This window comes from Aethalodelphis obliquidens, unplaced genomic scaffold (assembly GCF_003676395.1).
Source record: "Aethalodelphis obliquidens isolate GAN/ISIS:26980383/991018 unplaced genomic scaffold, ASM367639v1 scaffold68, whole genome shotgun sequence".
In the NCBI taxonomy this organism is placed as follows: Eukaryota; Metazoa; Chordata; class Mammalia; order Artiodactyla; family Delphinidae; genus Aethalodelphis; species Aethalodelphis obliquidens.
The window spans coordinates 2,120,095-2,137,225 of NW_020838012.1; the positions used below are offsets into that span (position 1 = coordinate 2,120,095).

Below are 17,131 nucleotides of genomic sequence, written 5' to 3' on the forward strand. Positions count from 1 at the left end.
TCCCTAAATAAAATACTCTCTGTTAAAGGGATATATGTGGAGCATAGTTTAAAGCCTTACCATTTACACTCATCTGGAAGCTAAGTATTCCTCAGAGTGGCACAAAAGGAGTATATCATAATGTCAAAGTAAAATAGAATATTGATATGTTTAATCCAGATAATCCATAAACAAAATGAGCTGTTTGAGTTTTGGATGTTTTCTTATACAAATGTACTAGATTTAAGGCCTGATGAATTTGGTGAGTTATTGGATTAGGTAACATTTCTTAGCTAGCACATGTCTCTCTTATTTTTATAAAACTTGAGGTTTTTATAAAAATAAATCCTGAGTGGAGGTTATTCATAATTAGTTCCTATTCATCTTATCCTTCTACCCATGAGCTTTTCCCCCAGAATTATCTATTTTAGGTTAAAAAAATCTTTTCTAAGTATCAGTTGATTTCTTGCAATAGATTTGCATGCACAAACACAACTACAAGGGAACAATGAATGAACAAGAACTATATACTCTGTCCAGGTTTGTTCTATCATTTTTCCACAATGAATAGTCTTGATACTTGATGAAAGAGAGACAGGACCTTTGAGGAATAAAACCTTAACATCCATTGTGTCAGGACACTTTTCTGTCAGTGACATCAATTTCTTTGGAAATCATCACTCATCTTTAGCTTAACCCATGCCCTTCAGAAGGGCATGATTCAAGTGTCAGAAATGCATGTTCTCCTCACACACAAAGTGAAAGTCACCTTGGAATGAGAACTACAGGTGTGTTTGAGGCCAGAAAATACAGAAACATGTTGACCAAAGATTTTTCTAAAAGATCTGAGATCAACACATTTAAAAATATATGTATAAAGGGACATATGCATTAAATATATATAAATACATTTATATGTATCAATTTTTTCATCTCTTTAGTTTTGAAACTGCCGATTCTGCTACCAAGGAGAATTCTGAATCCAATGACTTGTATCTTTATGTGAAGGACATGTGAAAACACATAGTGAAGATGGCCATGTGGCTACCGAAGGCAGAGACTAGAATGATATAGCTCCATTCTTTTGCTATCCCACGGGGAATATCTATTCTTCCCTGTCTAACCACTATATTTTGGAGCACATAACTTGCTTTCTAGTTTCACAGGTCCACAGATGAAGAGGAGTTTTGCTCCAGGATGGATCATTTTCAGAGTCTCACCTACATCTGATTTAGGTGATTTTGGTGGTGAGATATGGAACTTTTGAGTTGATGAAATGGGTGAAGACTTTCAGGGATATTAGAATAGAGTGAACATATTGGGCACAAGGGACAGATGTGAATTGGGGGGTCAGACTATATTGGGTTGAATAGTGTACTCTCAAACGTATGTCTACCTGAAAACTCAGAATGTGACATTATTTGGAAATCTGGTGTTTGCAGATGTAATTAGTTAAGATATTGATTGGTGTCCTTTTAGAAAGCCTATGCGAAGACACAGGAGAGGATGATGCCATGTGATGAAGACAGAGATAGGAATTATGCAGCCACAAGCCAAGGAATCCAAAGTATTGCTGTTAACAACGAAAAGCTAAGAAGAGGTAAGGAAATATTTTTCCCTAGAGTCTTCAGAATAAGCATGGCATTGTTGACACCTTGATTTTGGATTTCTAGCCTCCAGTATGGTGAGAAAATATATTTCTTTTTTTTTATACTTTTATTTAATTTTTTTTTTACACAGCAGGTTCTTATTAGTCATCAATTTTATACACATCAGTGTATACATGTCAATCCCAATCACCCAATTCATCACACAAACACCCACATCATTGCACCCCTTTTGCCGCTTGGTGTCCATACGTTTCTTCTCTACATCTGTGTCTCTATTTCTGCCCTGCAAACCGGTTCATGTGTACCATTTTTCTAGGGTCCACATATATGCGTTAATATACGATATTTGTTTTTCTCTTTCTGACTTACTTCACTCTGTATGACAGTCTCTAGATCCATCCACGTCTCAACAAATGGCCCAATTTTGTTCTTTTCTATGGCTGAGTAATATTTCATTGTATATATGTACCACATTTTCTTTATCCATTCATCTGTCAATGGGCATTTAGGTTGCTTCCATGACCTGGTTACTGTAAATAGTGGTGCAATGAACATTGGGGTGCATGTGTCTTTTTGAATTATGGTTTTCTCTGGGTATATGCCCAGTAGTGGGATTGCTGGATCATATGGTAATTCTATTTTTAGTTTTTTAAGGAACCTCTATACTGTTCTCCATAGTGCCTCCATCAATTTACATTCCCACAAACAGTGCAAGAGGGTCCCCTTTTCTCCACACCATCTCCAGAATTTATTGTTCGTAGATATTCTGATGATGCCCATTCTTACTGTTGTGAGGCAATACCTCATTGTAGTTTAGATTTACATTTCTCTAATAATTAGTGATGTTGAGCAGCTTTTCATGTGCTTCTTGGCCATCTGTATATCTTCTTTGGAGAATTGTCTATTTAGGTCTTCTGCCCATTTTTGGATTGGGATGTTTGCTTTTTTTAATATTGAGCTGCATGAGTTGTTTATATGTTTTGGAGATTGATCCTTTGTCCGTTGATTCATTAGCAAATATTTTCTCCCACTCTGAAGGTTGTCTTTTCATCTTGTTTATGGTTTCCTTTGCTGTGAAAAAGCTTTTAAGTTTCATTAGGTCCCATTTGTTTTTATTTCCATTACTCTAGGAGGTGAATCAAAAAAGGTCTTGCTGTGATTTATGTCAAAGAGTGTTCTTTCTATGTTTTCCTGGAAGAGTTTCATAGTGTCTGGTCTTACATTTAGGTCTCTAATCCATTTTGAGTTTATTCTTGAGTATGGTGTTAGGGAGTGTTCTAATTTCATTCTTTTACATGTAGCTGTCCAGTTTTCCCAGCACCACTTATTGAAGAGGTTATCTTCTCTCCATTGTATATCCTTGCCTCCTTTGTCATAGATTAGTTGACCATAGGTGCATATGTTTATCTATGGCCTTTCTATCTTGTTCTATTGATGTATGTTAATGATTTTGTGCCAGCACCATATTGTCTTGATTACTGTAGCTTTATAGTATCATCTGAAGTCAGGGAGTCTGATTCCTCCAGCTCCATTTTTTTTCCCTCAAGACTGCTTTGGCTAATAGGGGTCTTTTTTGTCTCCATACAAATTTTAAGATTTTTTTTCTAGTTCCATAAAGAATGCCATTGGTAATTTGATAGGGATTTCAGTGAATCTGTAGATTGCTTTTGATAGTAGAGTCATTTTCACGATATTGATTCTTCCAATCCAAGAACACTGTTGGCATCATCTTTAATTTCTTCCATCAGTGTCTTATAGTTTTCTGCATACAGGTCTCTTGTCTCCCTAAGTAGGCTTATTCCTAGGTATTTTATTCATTTTGTTGCAAAGGTAAATGAGAGTGTTTCCTTAATTTCTCTTTCAGATTTTTCATCAGTAGTGTATAGGAATGCAACAGATGTCTGTGCATTAATGTTGTATCCTGCAACTTTACCAGATTCATTGATTAGGTCTAGCTGTTTTCTGGTGGCATCTTTAGGATTCTGTATGTGCCCTATCATGTCATCTGCAAACAGTGACAGTTTTACTTCTTCATTTCCAATTTGTATTCCTTTTATTTATATTTCTTCTCTGATTGCTGTGGCTAGGACTTCCATAACGATGTTGAAAAGTAGTGGTGAGAGTGGACATCCTTGTCTTGATCCTGATCTTAGAGGAAATGCTTTCAGTTTTTCACCATTGAGAATGATGTTTGCTTTGGGTTTGTCTTATATAGCCTTTATTATGTTGAGGTAGGTTCTATCTATGCCCATTTTCTGTAGAGTTTTTTTTTTTTTATCATAAATCGTTGTTGAATTTTGTCAAAAGCTTTGTCTGCATCTATTGAGATAATCATATGGTTTTTATTTGTCAATTTGTTAATATGGTGTATCACATTGATTTGCTTATATTGAAAAATCCTTGCATCCCTGGGATAAATCCCACTTAATCATCTTGTATGATCCTTTAATGTGTTGTTGGACATTGTTTGCTAGTATTTTGTTGAGGATTTTTGCATCTATATTCATCAGTGATATTGGTCTGTAATTTTCTTTTTTGTAGTATCTTTGTCTGGTTTTGGTATCAGGGTGATGGTGGCCTCATAGAATGAGTTTGGCAGTGTTCCTTTCTCCACAATTTTTTGTAAGAGTTTGAGAAGGGGGGCTTCCCTGGTGGCGCAGTGGTTGAGAGTCCGCCTGCCGATGCAGGGGACACGGGTTCGTGCCCCGGTCGGGGAAGATCCCACATGCCGCGGAGCGGCTGGGCCCATGAGTCATGGCCGCTGAGCCTGCGCGTCTCTAGCCTGTGCTCCGCAGCAGGAGAGGCCACAGCAGTGAGAGGCCCGCGTACCGCCAAAAAAAAAAAAAAAAGAGTTTGAGAAGGATGGGTGTTAGTTCATCTCTAAATGTTTGATAGAATTCACCTCTGAAGCCATCTGCTCCTGGACTTTTGTTTGCTGGAAGATTTTTAATCACAATTTCAATTTCATTACTTGTGATTTTTCTCTTCATATTTTCTATTTCTTCCTGATTCAGTCTTGGAACATTATACCTTGCTAAGAATTTGTCCATTTCTTCCAGGTTGTCCATTTTATTGGCATAGAGGTGCTTGTAGTAGTCTCTTAGGATGCTTTGTATTTCTGTGGTGTCTGTTGTAACTTCTCTTTTTTCATTTCTAATTTTATTGATTTGAGTCCTCTCCCTCTTTTCTTGATGAGTCTGGCTAATGGTTTATCAATTTTGTTTATCTTCTCAAAGAACCAGCTTTAGGTTTTATTGATCCCTGCTATTGTTTTCTTTGTTTCTATTTCATTTATTTCTGCTCTGATCTTTATGATTTCTTTCCTTCTGCTAACTTTGTATTTTATTTTTTGTTCTTCTTTCTCTATTTCCTTTAGGTGTAATGTTAGATTGTTTATTTGAGATTTTTCTTGTTTCTTGAGGTAGGCTTGTATAGCTGTAAACTTCCCTCTTAGAACTGCTTTTGCTGCATCCCATAGGTTTTGGATCATCGTGTTTTCATTGTCATTTCTCTCTGTAGGTATTTTTTTTTTAATTTCCTCTTTGATTTCTTCAGTGATCTCTTGGTTATTTAGTAACATATTGTTTAGTCTCCATATGTTAGAGTTTTTTTACATTTTTTTCCCTGTAATTCATTTCTAATCTCATAGTGTTGTGTTCAGGAAAGATGCTTCATATGATTTCAATTTTCTGACATTTACTGAGGCTTGATTTGTGACCCAAGATGTGATCTATCCTGTAAAATGATCCCTGATCACTTGAGTAGAAAGTGTAACCTGCTGTTTTTGGATGGAATGTCCTATAAATATCATTTAAATCTATATGCTCTATTTTGTTATTTAAAGCTTCTGTTTCCTTTTTTTTTTTTTTTTTTTTTCATTTTGGATCATCTATCCATTGGTTGAAGTGCGGTGTTAAAGCTCCCCACTATTATTGTGCTACTATTGATTTCCTCTTTTAAAGCTGTTAGCAGTTGCCTTATGTATTGAGGTGCTCCTATGTTGGGTGCATATATATTTATAATTCTTGTATCTTCTTCTTGGATTGATCCCTTGACCATTATGTAGTTTTGTAGTGTCCTTCCTTGACTCTTGCAACATTCTTTATTTTAAAGTCTATTTTATCTGAAATGAGTATTGCTACTCCAGCTTTCTTTTGATTTCCATTTGCATGGAATATCTTTTTCCATCCCTTCACTTTCAGTCTGTATGTATCCCTAGGTCTGAAGTGGGTGTCTTGTAGACAGCATATATATGGGTCTTGTTTTTGTATCCATTCAGCAAGCCTGTGTCTTTTGGTTGGAGCATTTAATCCATTCACATTTAAGGTAATTTTCAATATGTATGTTCCTATTACCTTTTTCTTAATTGTTTTCGGTTTGTTTTTGTTTTTGTAGGTCCTTTTCTTCTCTTGTGTTTCCCACTTAGAGAAGTCCCTTTAGCATTTGTTGTAGAGTTAGTTTGGTGGTGCTGAATTCTCTTAGCTGTTGCTTGTCTGTAAAGCTTTTGATTTCTCCATCAAATCTGAATGAGATCATTGACAGGTCGAGTAAACTTGGTTGTAGGTTCTTCCCTTTCATCACTTGAAGTATATCATGTGACTCCCTTCTGGCTTGTATAATTTCTGCTGAGAAATCAGCTGTTAACCTTATGGGAGTTCCTTTGCATGTTATTTGTCATTTTTCCCTTTTTGCTTTCAATAATTTTTCTTTGTCTTTAATTTTTGCAGATTTGAATACTATGTGCCTCTGCATGTTTCTCCTTGGGTTTATCCTGTATGGGACTCTCTGCTCTTCCTGGACTTGGGTGGCTATTTCCTTTCCCATGTTAAGGAAGTTTTTGACTAAAATCTCTTCAAATATTTTCTCTCATCATTTCTCTCTCTCTCCTCCTTCTGGGACCTCTATAATGCAAATGTTGTTGTGTTTAATGTTGTCCCAGAGGTCTCTTAGGCTGTCTTAATTTCTTTTCATTCTTTTTTCTCTATTCTGTTCCACAGCAGTGAATTCCACCATTCTGTCTTCCAGGTCACTTATCCATTCTTTGCCTTAGTTATTCTGCTATTGATTCCTTCTAGTGTAGTTTTCATTTCAGTTATTGTATTGTTCATCTCTGTTTGTTTGTTCTTTAATTCTTCTAGGTCTTTGTTAAACATTTCTTGCATCTTCTCAACCTTTGCCTCCATTCTTTTTCCAAGGTACTGGATCATCTTCACTATCATTATTCTGAATACTTTTTATGGAAGGTTTCCTATCTCCACTTGATTAAGTTGTTTTTCTGGGGTTTTATCTTGTTCCTTCATCTGGTACATAGCCTTCTGCCTTTTAATCTTGTCTATCTTTCTGTGAATGTGGTTCTTGTTCCACAGGCTGCAGGATTGTAGTTCTTCTTGCTTCTGCTGTCTGCCCTCTGGTCTCTATTTTTTTCAGGGTACAGAGTTTGTGAAAATGCCTTACAGTAGTCCAAGAAAACTAATATTCAGACATACAGAAACCTCTTTCTTTTACTTTTTTCTGTGGAATATCACATGATGAGCTTATTCCCTCTTAATATGACAGTGCATCCAATGACTACCTTCAACTTTTAGTTTTGCCTTCTCTATGCTAAAATCAACAAGTTCCTTTCAACATTTTTTATGTATTTTAATTATATGTTGGTTTCTGTACCTCAAAGACTCACAGTTTGTCAACTTCTTTTTAAAATATCACAACCACGACTAAACATATTCCAGATGTGGAATATCCAAGGGAAAGTAAAATATGTCTGAATTTAATCTCTGAAGAGAACAGTTCTATTATTTCCATGTAATAATAATGTGAGACTTTTAAACAGTCATTACAGTGTTGAAACATATTAAGTGCATAATCTGCTAAGTTTTATAAATCTTTTTCCTATGAACTTTCTCAAATTCTGGTCATATCCAGAATACACTTGAGCAAGATTTGGGAACCAATATATCGATTATTGTATTTTCTTGTTAAATCAATCTCAGTTTGAGGCTATACATTTAGTTATAGTGCTTATTTCTAATTTGAATTTTGAATTTCAGTACATAAGATCAATCCTCTACTTTTGCATTGCTTGAGAATTTGATAGGCATGCTGTCAATGTTTTCATTAAAGTTGCTGATAGAAATACCAAGTGGGTTAGGATAAATTTTATAAAAGTACCATCAAATACAGAGTTCAGTGGCATGTCAATATAATACTTTCTCCAGTGAAGCATCAACAAATTAATCAAATTATTTTAGGAAACTATTCACTCAGAGGAACCTACAGAATAATATTAATATTGGCCAATATTTTATCATATAGCCCACCAGAAAATTACCTAATGTAGCTTATATTTGGCAAACATTTAGCAATATTTACTTTATTAAATGAATTTCCCAATTAAATGACAATTTAAAAAATAAAATTAGGTTATTTTGTCTTGATTAATTTGAGGAAAAATTTCACTAAGTGTTCACCAAATATTTACTAACCAGTTATTTAATATGATATTCCAAATTATTAGTGTTCTGAAAGATATTAAATACATTATTGGAAGAAAATTAAAGTCTCTATATATACATATATTTGAGAAATATTCATTTCCTCTTGATGTCTCATTGTATACTAGATAATACATTGATATTAATAAGGACAATAAATTCTGCAACAAAAGAACCTCTTTAATTTTGTGTGATGAAAAGTTTCATGGAACTACATAAATGGAAAATATTTTTACTCTAGAACACTTTTTAACCTCTATTCCAAGTAATACATTTGAGAAAGTGTTAAGTATGCCATTAGTACTCAAGACGTTAATATGAATTACTTAATCATGTGAGTCAGAATGACGCAGAAATGCTGTCTCTGGATCCCCTTTGAAAGAAAAACTTCTACACAGTTGTGGAGAATGCAGTCAGTACACTGCCTCTAGTTGACAGCTCTAGACAGTGCTATGCACAAGTTCACAGCTCCTAGTGGAGTCAGCATGTGTTGACTGAACAAAGTAGGGGTACACAGTTTTGGTCATTTATGCCCAATGTAACACTGCTCTGATGGGCAATGTTTGTTTCAGAACTCCCTGCTGGGTTGGCAGAAGTTATTCAGCCTTCATTTCAATTCAACTTCTTTTCCTGCCTAATCCTACCTCCTCCCCTTCTTCTTTTAAGTGTTAATCCCATATCTTGCACTCCAAATTCTATCTCAGCACTTGCTTCTTGAAAATGTCTATAGGTTGAAAAGCAACATATTTTTTTAAATTATTTGAGATAATTTTCTTTGGGCAAATATATTTTAGTGAAAAGTAGAAGAAGGAAAGTTCTAGCATAGAGGCAGTGCTTGTTAGAGCAGAGAAGCCTGGAGAGGTACCCTCCATTGTGGATTTGACACATGAACAAGGAAGCTCTAAACTACCTATGTATCAAGGCAGGAACAGTAAGGAGAAGAAAAAGAATGATTCCAAAGACAAATATAGTTGCAATTTAGCTACATTCTTCGGGTTGACCTAATGATAGTTCTAGCATGAGGTGTTTCTCTGGTCTCGGGGCCAAAGGCAAAGCCAACCTTAATTTTAACCAAGACTATAAATTAAGGTCTGGACCACATTGTCAATACACTTCACTATCTTGCCTAATCTCAGACCTCTGCTGAAATTAGCTGCATGACTAGCTGAGGGAAGTGGTGAAACTGATTCAGCAGAAATATTTTTGGACTGAGATTTCTATGAAAACAAATAAACTAGTCATTCATGGGAAAATAAAATACGTTTAAACCCACTGTTGGGATAAATTGAATCAATTCATTGGACCATCTAACCAAGAAAGCAGTTCTAAAATCTATGAAACTATTATGGAAATAAATATACACAAAGTCATATCTAAAACAGATATAAAATGCTACTTCAGCTATTACATGTTGAATCAACTCCTTAATTTGGTTCTCAAGTACACCATGTACCTGTAGAACAGTTTTTTCAGTGCACCCTATTGGCCAACAAAGTGAGTCTCTCCTTGACCCCTATGCAGAAGTCTCTCTCAAAGAGACATATGTCATTTGAAATATTTAAGAATACTGACTGCTTTTTCAATCAGGCTTGTGTCTTGAGAGAAGGAGATGCCTTATTTCTTCTTTGGTTAGATATCTAGATACTGAATATACTTTCATAGATCCAGAAAATAAATCAATTTACTTCACTTCAAAAACTAGATTTAAGAATTAGTAGTTTCATTCATATTTTTTGAGTAAAGTTTATTTCTTCACAGCTAATAGACATGAATCAACTCAGAAACTATCAGAGACTTACAGAGTTTAGTTATTTGTCTATTCACAAATTTGAAAGTTGAACATATTTTCAATGAAAACTAAACCTAATGAAACATAATAATGGCCCCTCTCAGAAAACTAAACAAATTTTCTACTTCAAATCTACAGGTTCTCCTATATTATACTCTCAAAGGATTTCTGTGGATATAGAGTATGAGAAGTGATTTACGAAGATTTATAAAAATGCAAGATGTCACAATGCATTGTAATTATTTGTTCTTGGAGTCAAACTCAGGTTCAGCTCTAAGAAAGACTCCTTCGTTCCTTTGATAGTAGACTTTATAAGTACCTTTACTGAGTGATTTCACTGTTGTTCTAAGAAATATTTTGAGGCCCACAGCTGCTGAGGAGATATTGAGCCTCTGGGAACACACACAGGCTTCTAGGGAAATTACTTGGAAGAAGAAGAATGTTACTCTATTTATAAAGATGGATAAGATATTTTGGTTATCATGACATCAACAGAGAATGGAGAAGAAATTAACGTGTTCTCACAGTCTTCTAGGCCTCTGTTAGATCTGTTACATATATTATTTCAGTATCCTTATCAATTGCAATAAACTAAATGAGCAGTAGACCAAAATTTAAGGTTAGGGAATTAGGTGTATAATATTCCCAAGACTTCCTATTTTCTAATTTGTAGAGATTTGACATGAACTTGTAAAATTGGTGTCCTTTCTACTTCATTAAGCTGCCTCCATCAATAATGTGACTTCCATCAATAACATTTTATGTTTAAAACCAGATTTTTTTAATTGTATGTTTATCTAGATTTATTTTCAGAGTTAAAAAAAGCAAAAGCTTGGTAGGATTTTAAAGTTGTCAAAATAAAAATCTGAAGAGAGAGCATTTTTTATATTAGTACTTTTATTTCTTATTTTTTTTACTTAATTTTTAAAAATTTTTATTGAAGTACATTTGATTTACAATGTTGTGTTAGTTTCAGGTATAAAGCAAAGTGAATCAGTTATACATATACATATATCCACTCTCTTTTAGATTCTTTACCCATATAGGCCATTATGGAGTATTGAGTAGAATGCAATACTTGGGCTATACAGTAGGTCCTTATTAGTTATCTATTCTACATATAACAGTGTCTATATATCAATTCCAATCTTACAATTTATTCCTCCCGGCCATCCCCTGGTAACCATAAGTTTATATTCTACATCTATAACTCTATTTCTGTTTTGTATGTAAGTTCATTTGTACCCCTTTTTTAGATTCCACACATAAGCGATACCATAATTTTATATTAGTACTTTTAAATCTATGTTTTCAATTTACTAGTAGTTAATGAACAATATATACATTTGAGTGAACAAACCAATATATAAATTTTTACTATAAATCAACAATTTAATAATGGAGCAATAAAGAAATCTCCTGAACCATAATACATTACAATAATTGGTGGCAGTGATGGTTGACTGCTACTTCAGTCAATTTTATTAAAACTGTGCCAGTTATTTGACTTCTCTAATACTCTTCTGTTCGGAGATATTTCTCCATAGACCTCTTGTTTGTATAACAAACAATCTTGGAAGATAGACATGGTATCACTTTCTAGAGCAAATGGCAGATTTGCTCACAGCCTGAGTATATAAAGACTTTACCTCTTTCTAGAGCAGGAGGCAGGCACACTTACTGAGACCAGGTGCAGATTCACAACACCCAATATCTCTGGCAGTCAAGGAAAGACTGATATCTCTTCCTTCCCGCATCACCATCACCACAAAAAAGGAAAGGCAGCACCTTATTGACCATGTTGCATATTGAAGATAGAATGTGCTTGACTTGGGGATTCTACTTGTTCTTTATACTGGTTATCTCATAATTTGACATCTGTTGTCTGAGGTCCACATAAGTAGGTTGCATTGGAGGAGGTTCAGCAAGCCCTGACATGATCTTTAACTTTGGAGCTCTTTAGCCATAATCAACCTTTTGATCTATAACTCTTTGACTAATGGTTTTGCAGATCAGAGCCTTTGGTAAAGGAAGGTAGCCTGCACCTAGAGAAACCTTTTAGGATGTTTTACTCATTATCTCCCTGACACAGCTGTTAGATACATACCATCTGAAAAGGAGTGTTGTTATGAACCTTGCTACTGGGCTGCTATCAAGACAAAATACCTGCTCCATGGAGGCTTTGTGACTCTCTGGTATAATATTCTCATTTTGAGGTGAGTCAATTTCAACTCAATGACTAAAAAGTTAAAAGGGCTCTACAAGTTGCACTGGTGAAGTGGAAATTCAATATTCGGCAATACAGCAGGCCTGGTCTTAGTGGTATCTTGACTTTATCTGAAAAAAATAACAGCTATCCCTTCAGAGAAAATTTGTGTTCCACTCTGTCACCTGATGCATAGCCTCTGGCTCAATGGAGTCCTTGATTTATAGAGATTTACCTAATGCTTAAGCTTGGTTTGCTGATGGTTTGACTAAGCTAAAACTAGAAGGTGTAAACTAGGTTAACATACAATTTCAACTTACTGTCAGCTATACAGAAATAATGTTGGATCTGGTTACTCCACTCATGGGTAGAACTCTACTATTCTTATAGCTCTGGGCAATACTTTCTTTGATGAACCTTATTACATTTTTAATGAGCTTTTAAGTCTTGCCAGTGATGTAGCTCTTTGGTCTGCCACTTGGAAAACAAAACACTGGCAGATTAAAGACGAGCACCCTTCTTCTTCTTTTTCTTTCTCTTCTTCTTCTCCTTCTCCCCTCCTCCCACCTTTTACTCCTCCTCTTCCCCCTCCTCCTTCTTCTTCCCCTCCTTCTCCTTCTCCTTCTTCTTCCTCTTCTTCTTCTCCACTCACCCTCCTCCTTCTGTTTTTGCAAAAGCCACTCACAGGGAACTGATATTTGATTCAGGATATTTGATCAACCCTTCATACATCCTGTCATACACAGGTATCTGATTTTGTCTTGTGTTTAAAAAAGCTTACTTAAAAATAAAATAACAAAAGACTTCTAAAACTACTTTTCTCACATCTTCCTGGTCTGCACACTTCAGTAAGGCAATTTTTGTTCGTTGAATACAGCTGTCCCCAGAAATGAGTCATCTCCTCTAGTCTAATTCCTGGCTAATTCTCATGACAAAATGGGTGGAGAGTTATATAGACCTATTTTTAAAATTTGAGATTTAATCCATTCCTGAGCATAATAGTTCTTTCTTGTCCTTAACAACTCCAGGCCAATCTGGTGGGTTGGTACACCGAGTACAGCCAAAGAAGGCCTAGGGAATTCAACATAATTCTGGTACAAGCTCATGGATTCTCTTTTTGAATTGACATAGTTCTAGATCATAACTACAACAAAACTCATTTGACTACATTGGATCATAAGTCTCCCAATAGTGGCCTTCATGGGTGGCCATGAAGTGGTGGACAAACTGTGTCTCTTTAAGTTGTATATAAACCCTGTCCTTCTTGCACCTGACCATTTTGGACAAAAGGTCTGTATTCAAGCAAGATATAACTGAAGAAGAATTGAGCTTGTAGCTGCTAGAATGGGACATATGAAATTTGGGGGGTGGGAAATATAGAGAGAAAGCAATCATGGTGGTACATGGGAGGGAAAACCTCAGACTCTAGAAAACATGAGGATGTGGCTGACATTAATGATCTTTTTCTTTAAGGACCTCCCCTGAACATCACTCATTAAGAAAAACATTCTGATGTGGTTCCCACAAACTGCAGCATCAAGCACCTAAAATTAGTTGACTGCTATCTTTTGTCAGGAAACTCTGACCATGATTTGATTACTACTCTGTTTAATCCTACAAGAAGTCTATCAAAACTGCAGAGCATGGCCTTAACTCTAGTACCTTCCATGTAAAAACAACTGTCAGTACCTTGAAGTATCTTCCCAACCTCCATTTCCATAGCTGTTGTTCATTCATTTTCTGAGTAGAAAAATGTCTCCTGCCTGGTGGCATGAACAAACAGAAAAGAATAGGCCCCCTTCAGGAAGTTTTCTTTAAAATAAGGTTTAGTCATAATTATTCAAACTGAAATAGGAACTCTAAAATCTACCAGGTTACTGGGAGGCCACAATGAAAGCTCTGTCAACCTGGCCTCCTGTTGATGTAGGTCCCACTTGGAGTCTCAATAACTGGAAAAGCCCCTCTTGTCCCAATGACGCCACACCATGTACACCCCCAATACTATACTTCTTGTCATTATCTTGTCTTTTCCCCCAAATTGTGGTAATTTATAGCTTAGTAGAGATTATAAGAAACTTTCAACTATTAAAGAAATACCAGTAGATTATGTAACTCTCAGATGAGAGTTACATCTGAGAGGTCTCTTGAAGTGAGACTACCCTTGATGACTCAAGGGAGCTTCCAGAGGTATAACTGACTTGATATCTATATACAGATAATCATCCCTATGTTTGGAGTCATACAATTTGAAATGATGGTATGAAATTTTTGTTTGAGTTTAGCTGAAGTGACAAGACCTTGTCCTTGAAAGACATTTACAACAGTAACAACTTACTGCCCTAGGATTTTTTATAGATGATAAAATTGCCCTAGGCATTCTTGCATGCCAAGGCAGAAACAGTGTAATTACTAATATATACTTCTGTTGTTGGATTATTTCCCTCAGGGAAAATGAAAATGTTGATATAGGAATGTAAGGAGAAAGCCACCTGGATATTGAAGATAGTGTGTGATGGTTTATGGGATTTGTTCAGCTGGAAGTGTTCAGGATCCTAGGATCATGCTTGATGTCAGGATCCTAGGATCATGCTTGATGTAGGTTGCTCTCACTCTGTTGCTTGGTGTCCTATTGATAGAATTTATAATTATGTAATAAAAGTTACATAATTTGGTTTTATATTAATCATATTATTTTAACACTTATATTTGTCAAAGTGGTTGTTGGAGTAGGAAAATTCAACAGAAGCCAAGGTAGTATAAAAAAAGGTATAAAAATGAAGGGTGCATATTGTTAGGAGATGTGGGTCTTTCACACACGTCTTTTACATTTCCACTCATGTTGTGAGCAGAGATACTGACAGATATTATTCCTGACTGTTTTTTCAAAGATGTTTGTATAGTGAACAACTTTAGAAGATAGAGATAAAGATTCCCTCTGGAGCAAAGAGCTGGTTTGCTGACAGCCTTAAAAGACATAGATAGTCTAGTTCTGCACCAAAGAACAACTTGCTTACTGCCTGTTATAAAATACTTAGTTTCCCTGAGTTCAGGGTTCCTCTCCTGTAATATGTGTCACATTGCCCTCTTCATGTGACCCTGTGGGAATTGGGGCTTGAGGACCTGGCATAAGAAGATACTGATTATCTTGCTATTTCTAATGTTATGTGTACTTAAAGTTCTTTGTCTCTGGCCCAAGACTCTTGTGTATTCTGTAAGCACCAATAACCTGGTGGCAGGATAACTTATTTGCCTTAAAATAGAGTGAAATAATAAACATTTTATTGTTCTTGACTATACAGTTCTTGACTTAGGATAGCAGTACAGGTAACACTAAAACACTGGTCCTCTTTAGCCCATGTGCAAATGGGTGTTAAGAGGGAAACAGTAATTCCTCTGATATACAACTGCTAGAGAGGTAAGTTATTGGGTAGCTGGGTACTTAGTACCCATTTTTACTTGGACTCCAATCAGAAAATGAATCTTGCCGACAAAGGGGATATACTCTACCAGCTTCCCATTATGAGTACCAAGTAAGAAAAAAGGTGCAGTTAGGAGAGAGAGCAAATAGCAGGGCAAAGTACTAAGGGATAGAAAAATGGATATGTATGCCTAAGTAGACCAACACAAATCATCACCAAGTTAATTGGTTAAGCAAATTGCCATCATTTTGAGGAGTGAATTTCAGGGAAGTAAACTTTTAATGAAGTCATTTTTCAGAAAAATTTTGAGCATTTGAAGGTTATTATCTAAAAACAAAAATAAGGGCACTAAAACAAAGAAATGATATATCATTACAGAATGTCAGGGAATAAGAGATTGGTGGGGCACAATGAAGATTAAGAGCTGGTCTACAGCAACTCAGGAAAAGAGAAGTCCTAATCTCAAATTTTGACAGCAATAATTCCATAGAACCAGTCATTTTCAGCCAACTGGTTTGTTATCTTCATAAAGTCAAGAATGAAAGCACCTCTCCAGTTATTGCTATACATAGGTATCTCATGGCAGGAGTAGGCACTATCAGATAAGTAAAACAATGTCTCACACTGACTCATTGATCAACTCAAATGACTGCTTGATGTCAACCAACCCAAATATGCGGAATATAAAAACTAAGTGAATACTATACCTTCACCAATACTGAGTCTTCTATGCTGTGGTTAGCCTGGTCAGGAAAGACCTCTTTAAGGAGGTGGCATTTGGGGTGAGGTGACCATGTGAAGAGGAAGCATATTCTGAGTAGCAGGAAAATCAAGTACAATGGCTCTGAGACAGGCTGTGTCTACTGTACTTTCTTTTTCCTGTTTGATAGGGAGAATTAGAAATGGGCTACTTAAGGGACCCATTGTTAACTGTGATATTCAAGTTCTCTCTCTATTTCTCTATACATGCATATATATACACACATACATATAACATATATATTAAAGTATAGTTGATTTGCAATATTATATTAGTTTCAGAAGTACAACATAGTGATTCAATATTTTTATAGATTATACTCCATTATTTACTCCCTTATTTATTTTACACATAATACTTGGTACCTCTTAATCCTATACCCCCATTTTGCCCCTCCCCCCATTGGTAACCACTAGTTTGTTCTCTATATCTGTGAGTCTGTTTCTGTTTTTTTATATTCATTAGTTTTATTTCGTAGATTGCACATATAAGTGATTACAAAATTTTTGTCTTTCTCAGTCTGACTTATTTCACTCAGTATATATATATATATATATGCATATATATATCACATCTTCTTTATCCATTCATCTGTTGATGGACTCAGGTTGCTTCCTATCTTGGCTATTGTAAATAATGCTGCTATGAACATTGGGGTGCATATATCTTATCAAATTAGTGTTTTCATTTTCTTCAGATATACCCAGAAATGGAATTGCTGTATCATATGGTACTTCTGTTTTTAGTTTTTGAGGGACCTCCATACTGTTTTCCATAGTGGCTGTTCCAAATTACATTACCACCAACAATGTACTAGGGTTCTATTTTCTCCACCTTCTCACCAACGTTTGTTATTTTTGGTCTTATTGATGACAGG

At 35.5% G+C, this 17,131-nt stretch overlaps 1 pseudogene; it reads left to right on the forward strand.

Annotated features, from left to right (window-relative positions):
* Positions 1 to 232: 232 nt before the first annotated feature.
* Positions 233 to 17,131, forward strand: part of LOC113611156 (isoleucine--tRNA ligase, mitochondrial-like) — a 101,882-nt pseudogene continuing 84,983 nt past the window's right edge.